The sequence below is a fragment of the Fukomys damarensis genome, unplaced genomic scaffold, assembly GCF_012274545.1.
Source record: "Fukomys damarensis isolate Sample0158 unplaced genomic scaffold, DMR_v1.0_HiC HiC_scaffold_11, whole genome shotgun sequence".
Classification (NCBI taxonomy): Eukaryota; Metazoa; Chordata; class Mammalia; order Rodentia; family Bathyergidae; genus Fukomys; species Fukomys damarensis.
The window spans coordinates 1,385,303-1,391,938 of record NW_022900923.1 but is presented as its reverse complement, the minus strand read 5'-3'; the positions used below and the strand labels follow the sequence as shown (position 1 = coordinate 1,391,938).

At 49.3% G+C, this 6,636-nt stretch overlaps 1 protein-coding gene across 1 annotated transcript in view; it reads left to right on the top strand.

The window, feature by feature from the left end:
* Positions 1-314: 314 nt before the first annotated feature.
* The window catches only part of Disp1 (dispatched RND transporter family member 1), a 158,337-nt gene continuing 152,015 nt past the window's right edge, over positions 315-6,636 (top strand). The window contains exon 1 of the mRNA XM_033762020.1: positions 315-1,048. The gene's annotated coding sequence lies outside the window, so the exon portion shown is untranslated. The remainder of the gene's footprint in view (positions 1,049-6,636) is intronic.

Sequence of the window (6,636 nt, the reverse complement as noted above, 5' to 3'; positions counted from 1 at the left end):
ACTGAGCTAAATCCCCAGCTCTGTACTTGTAATCTTATTGGCTGGTCATGGTGTTGCCCCACCTCATACCCACCTTGTAAATTTCCATTCGGTCTTACAGTTTTGTCCCACTTTGTACCCACCTCACTACCTGGCTGTGTTGTATAAAACATCTTTGAAAAGCAGGGTGAGTGGGCAGCCCACTTTCCAATTTCCCTTCTGTGTCTTAGACAGAAACTTTCTTTCTCAATGAATTTTCTTACTCTTAACCACCATTGTTCCTAGAATTTATTCCTCGATTTTAGAGAACACAGACTCCCGTTTCAGATATCTGACAGGTTTGGGAGTTACATCTCTTCCCCTTCAATCAACGTTAGCAAATACTATGCTACCTGGGTCCCCTGAAACACTACCAGAAACGTTTGTAGTCGGCTGTTCTCCTGCTCAGTGTATGACACAGGCCTGAGATTTAAATAAACTAAAAGATAGAACGAAGAGATGGACAGCGGGGCATCAGGATGACCCCAATGCCAGTGCAACTTGGCAAAGGCACAGGCCTGTCCAAGCCTCTGATTTGTATTAGTAATCAGTTGGGGCAAAAGCAAGCTACATGCAAAGGAATGCAGTCGTGCGGCTTCTGTGGAAATCAATGTAAACAAGGCTCATAAAGGACAAGGCAAAGTACCCTTGAATTAGGAGCAGAACAGACAAAATAGATGGTTGTGATTAGAACATTGCCCTTCAGTCTGAAGGTTTCAGTTACGGGCATGGAATTTGGGTGCCAGTTCCTCTGATCTCGGCACGTAGGCTTCAGCCGGCCTCGCTTCTGTGAACAGCCAGTCTCGGGGTTGGCTCTTCACAGCCCGCACTGCCCACAGCCTGCTTCGGGCACAGTCTGCGCTGCAGTGTCCTGTACCACGCCCTGAGTGCAATTTCTTTCCCTCTGGAAGAAGGAAGCTGCTTTCCCCCGTGTTGATGCCTGCATAGAAATCAGCTGATTCTTGAGCCAAGCATAAGGAAGACAGTTGGAGTCGGATCCAGATCTCACCGGCTCCCCGCTGGAGACAAGGTGCGTGCTCGTTCATTAATACTAGTAGGGCATCTACATTGTCACCGTTCCTATTTCAGGTGCCCCATCCAGACACCAACTTTCGACCCCTTGTCCTCCAGTTCCCAACAGCTAAACATGAGACATCCTTTCCACACCCTCACGTCCCTGGCCCTCTGACCCGTGTGAAGTTTCATGGCTGTTCTGATCTCTCTCGTGACTTTTCTTCTGGGTCACTTGCTTTAGGCAAAGCCATTTGCTGTGCCGAGAGGGAGCTCAGGTGGTGCCACTTCACAACCCTAAGCTCTGAGCAAAGGGCTTTGTGTTGTTGTTGGTCGCGGCGCTGGGGATTAAACCTGGGGCCTCACACATGCTAAGCCAGAGCCCTGTCGCTGGGCAGCATCACCAGCCTGATGTGCCGATGTGCTGGGCTTAGAGACAAGTCCCAGAACTAATCAGGACACTTGGACAGATCCCTCAGGAATGAGATTACTGCCCTCGTGAGACCGGGCTGGAAGGCTGGTGTGGTGGTGCACACCTGTAACCTCAGCACTCCGGGAGGCTGAGGCCTGAGGATCTTGAGTTCAAGTACAGCCTAGGCAATTTAGTGAGACTCTGTCTCAAAATGAAAAATAAAAGAGGAGCTGGGAATGTAGCTCCTTGGGAAGGCCCTAGGACCTGGAATTTGCTTTTCCTCAAACTGTGAGAAGGGTATTTCTGATATTCACACATTGCCCGGCTCAGGCATTCTGTGAGAACAGTTTGTGCTAAGCGAGGCCAGGGGGCCAGCAGGGCACCTCCGTCCCTAGGAGCATATTCGGAAGGCTATCTCACCCCAGCCTGCGGGTGGCTGAGCTCCAGCCAACAGCAAGCGTGTGACTCGGCCAGAACCCAGGAAGCCACCCCTGGGTTCCCACTCAGAAAACGGAAGGTCACAGATGCTTGCTATGCAAGCCGTGACGTTGTAACGTGGTTTCCCACACATTTTTATTCCCATGTATCTCCAAGGACACTTACACTCACCCAAGAACTGCTGTGCTCCTAGGAGAATTTTGCTTTACCCCTCAAGGCGGCCTGAGCTCACCGAGCCGAAACAGATGCGCCCCCACCGTGCTGTGTGTGTGTGTGGTAATCACACAATTGTCATCTGCAGACTTAGTCTCCCGCTTCACCTGACACCTGCCAAGTCACCCAACACGTCTTCAGTGCACTGGGATTTCTGTGATCCTGGCGGCACCACAAAGGGAGAGAGCTTAGGGTCCCAGCAAGTGCAACTCCTGCACTGACTCCGGCTCCAGCTCCATCACATCCCAAGAGCTTTGCCCAGAGCAAAGCTGTCGGTCACGCTGGCTCGGTAGGAAGGGTTTCCTCCCACAGTCGTGGTCTCCAGCCAGAGCCTCACTCCCCACGCAGTCCAGGCCCTGGGGTTGGAGTGGCCTTAGTCCCTCTCTCGTCTTGGGCCTTCGTTATCCTTCCCTTCACTCGGCTCGGCCAGTGTGTCCCAGCCCATCGTTTGTTTCTTTGAACCTTGAGGAAGGAGACGCAGTCCTAGTCCTTTTCCTGTCAGAAGATATCTCTCTTCTCATAACATTATAGATACTGAACAACATGTGAAAAATGTATTGTATGTTCTACCTGGCAGCTTCCAAGTCTCAGTGACATATTGGAAAAGGTGGTAACTAACTTCTTCCTTCAAAACGTCTAAGCCCTGGACTCCTGGCAAGCCAAAAATATCTCCAATTAAACAAAGTAATAGCAAAGAGTCTTTGGAATTAATGATATAGTTTGCCAGTTCTTCATGTTTGAGGTTATCATCCTTGTGTGGAATGTAGGCAAATGAAAGTTAATAGCATTATTTTTCTTCCTAACGATGAAGTCACCTGAATTTAGCCTTCAGAGTGGGAAGCGGGAGTCAATTCGAAGAGAGGAGCTGGCAAAGGCTCAGAGGCAGCAACCCTTTATCTCTGCACATAACTCTTGAGGACATCTTCCCCTGAAGGACTGGTCTGTCAAGAAATGTTCACATCTTTTCATCTTTGAAGGATCCTTGGTGACAGTGCCTTCAATTAGCTCTAAAAGTTTCTGTCCTCTGCCAAATTCTACTTCTTCCAACTGCAAGATGTATTATTTCCTATACCTATAGCAAAATGAAGCCAAACATACCTTTAACCAGTGTTATTCTTGGGTCCCTTATGCAGCTTGGCAAAGAGCTTCAAACACAATAATCAGCTTTTCAGGCTAAAGAGGGGAAACTTGGTGAGTACTCTTAATGGGAGACCTTTCTTCTGATTTCTCATTGTGGTTGGAGATAGAGGCGAGTGGCTTGGCTCTATCTATGTGAATTTAATTTGGCTGGACAATATTTTTGCTGGAAAAAAGAACAGGAAGGGACCCAAACAAATTATTCGGAAGGGGATTTAATTCTGTGAAACATGTACTTTATGTTTTCAAGGCTGCCCTCAGGCTGACCAGCTGTGTAAATCAGGGTAAGGCAATAAAAGCAAAGTTCTATTCAGAATTGAGTGGATTTCTGTAGAACACATGTCCTGAGGCAATTCTTTATTTTTTTGGAACCAGGGATCCAACTCTGGACCTTGTGTTTGCGAGGCAGGCGGTGGCACCACTGAGCTAAATCCCTGGCCCCTGAGTAATTATTACATGATTGGCTTTGATTGTCTTGGGGAAAATTTTGCTTCAGTGACAGAGCAAGATGGGTCTCCAAAGGCAAGATGACTCTCCAAGGCAAAATGGCTCCCAAAAGCAAAATGGCCCCTAAGGGCAAGATGGACTCCAAGCATGTGTTAACGGCAGAAGAAGCCATTTCTTTAATCTTCATTTTCTAAGAAGTCCTTGAAACTATTCAAAACTATTAATGCTAATTTTAGACTTTGATTAAAATATCCACATTTCTTCATTGGCTAAGGTGACAGTTTTATGTGCCATCTTGACTAAGTTTAGTACCCAGTTACTTAATGAAACATTAACCTAGGTGTTTCAGTGTAGGGATTTTGTCAATGTAGTTATTATCTGTAATCACTTGACTTTAAGAAAAGGAAATCATTTGAAACAATGTGGATGGGCCTTGCCCTATCTATTGTAGACATTAAAGAACAAAATTGCAGTTTTCTGGAGAAAAAGAAATTCTGCCTCAAAACTTTGGCAGACCCAAGCATGCTTAAACTCTTCCAGTCTTTTGCAAAAACTATCATCTTTGCTGCCATGGCCACCGAATGACATCTACCATCCTCATATTTATGAAGAAGCACTGGGCCGGTGTTCACTCTGCTCACCGACTAATCACATAGGCACACACAACTGAGGATTATAACTTCCACTCGGCTTCTGGGGGACAGTGAGCACGTGAAAGATGGCCTGGTGGCTCCCACCAGAGCCCCAGAGACTGCTTGGAGCCTGCGGAGGGAGCGAGACTTCGACTTTACAGAAAGTACATGGAGTATTCAAGAGCCAGGAGATGGAGATTTGATCCCAGTTTCTTGGCTGGATGGCCGTACCCAGGCCAGGCACCGAGCTTGTCTGAGAGGGATAATGAACAGCGACACCACCCCACTGCTTACCCTTCACCCCCGCACCTGCCCTTATGCTCTCTGCAGCAAGCTCTACCTCAATGTGAGTTTGTCCCCTCTGACCTGGTCCCAGGCACTTAACAACCCATCTGGTCTTTCTGCTAGAAAGGTCAAGGTGCAGCACCAAGAGGGAGTGGAAGGAGCTTCCTGCCTGTGTTGGAGATGAGGAAAGCCAGCAAGATGGGACCCACAGAACCGAAAGCTCTTGGCCAAGGAGGACCCTATCATCCTTGTGACAGTCTGAGGTCTCAGGAGGTGGTAAGCAGGGTCAGGTCCTGTCCTGCCCCTCACAAGGCTGCGCTTTGGCAAAGTTGCTTAATACCACTAATGGGTAAAAACAGGAATTTGTTCTAAGGGCACTTTACCCAACGTCTGCTCTTCTGAATATGAATATTTTCCATAAAAACAAAGAAAATCTGAGAACCTTAAATTTTCGGAGGAGTTTAGCTACACAAAATGGAAAGCAAATGTGTGTTAAGCTCGGAACAGCAGGCAGAGCACATGACACTTCCTGTGGCTTTGCTTCTGTTGCTGGTGCATGAGGATTTCAGGCAGTGGTCGGAGGAGTTTGCTCTGGGGAACCTTGCAACGAGTAACTGGGAAGTGCTGTTTAATTCTGATGCTCTCCTGCAAAGCCGGGAGGTTGCCAAGGGAAAGGACATTTGCCAGGTGCGCAAAGGACGCCCAGCGTGGAAGTCTCCCACCCTCTTGCACCTCCTTCCAGGCCATCACGCCATCACCTCCTCTGTTGTCTGTCCACAGTGTGTCCTCCGTCCTACCTGAGAAATTCACCTCCAGGCCAGGACCTCTGCTCCCAGCCCTCGTGGACGGCTTCCTTCCTTCCTTCCTTTCTTTCCTTCCCTCTTTTTCTTTTCTTTTCTTTTGAAATTCTCCTTGATCATTGCTTTTATGGTGGAATCATTGACACTCTTAACTAGCGAGGGCTTGGCAGGCCTCCCTCCCTCCGCCTTCTCTTCGTTACCTTTGTGCCACAGGTGCCGCTCCTTCACTGGGAAGCTAATCAAATTATGTCTTCCCCTTCTCAAAAATCTGCAAAGATCCCAGATGGTCAGAGAATAGAACTTTAAATCCTTTGAAGTCACTTATGGTCTGTGCCTTCACTTATCTTCCTTTGCTGCCCCAAGCTCTTGCTTGTTAAAATGTCCTATCTGGGGACTTCTCACCTCTGTCCACATTTTCTTTCCTTGTGATTCCTCCCTCTTAGCTCTTCATTCCCATCACTCCAGACCAAGCTCTGGCGCCAGCCCTTGGGACCCTTCCTTCCTGGCCTCATCCAGACTCGCGCCTGTCTCTCGTTTGCCAGCAGCACCTCTCACACCTCACGCCCCACCTGGGGTGTGAGGTCACACGGCCCTCGCTCAGGGGACAGGCAGGCTCATACGCTGCCGCAGCTGTCACGTCTGTGACACCAGCCAGCCTGTGGCCCACAGCATAGCAGCCAACACCGCCACACGGTCTCGGGACGGGAGAGCTACTTCCAGAACTGGTGGTGGCTGGGGTTTAAGGCCTTGGGGAATCAGTGGGGCCGTGACGTCCTGGGTCTTGACTGGGTGCAGCTGTGGCTTTCTAGGGTTTCACTCTTGGAGTCTGTTAGGATCTCACACGTGTGCCTCTTGTGCGGGGTACAGCGCGTGGAACTTGTATGCCAGATCTGGGGTTCGGTTCCTCTCCTTGGGTCCCTGTGGGTGACACGAGGCCACTGAGGTTGTGGGCAGAACCTGGTGTCAGGATTGTGTCCCCTGCAAGGGTCTCATTCTGACGATTACATTTTGGGAACAGCTCCCAGGTACTGGAGAAGCTCCTGCCTTTGTCAGCCAGATGCACCGACCACTGTAAGCCTCTCTGCAAATGCCCAGAAGGTCCTGATCTCAGTCGTTAGTTGTTCATTCAGCAAGAGCAGGTCATGTGCGGGCTCTGGGACACTGAGCACCTCGGAAAGACGCTCACCACGACTGACCCCTCCCTACCCCAGGTCCGTGAGGAGAGGCCTGAGAGTCCAGCCCA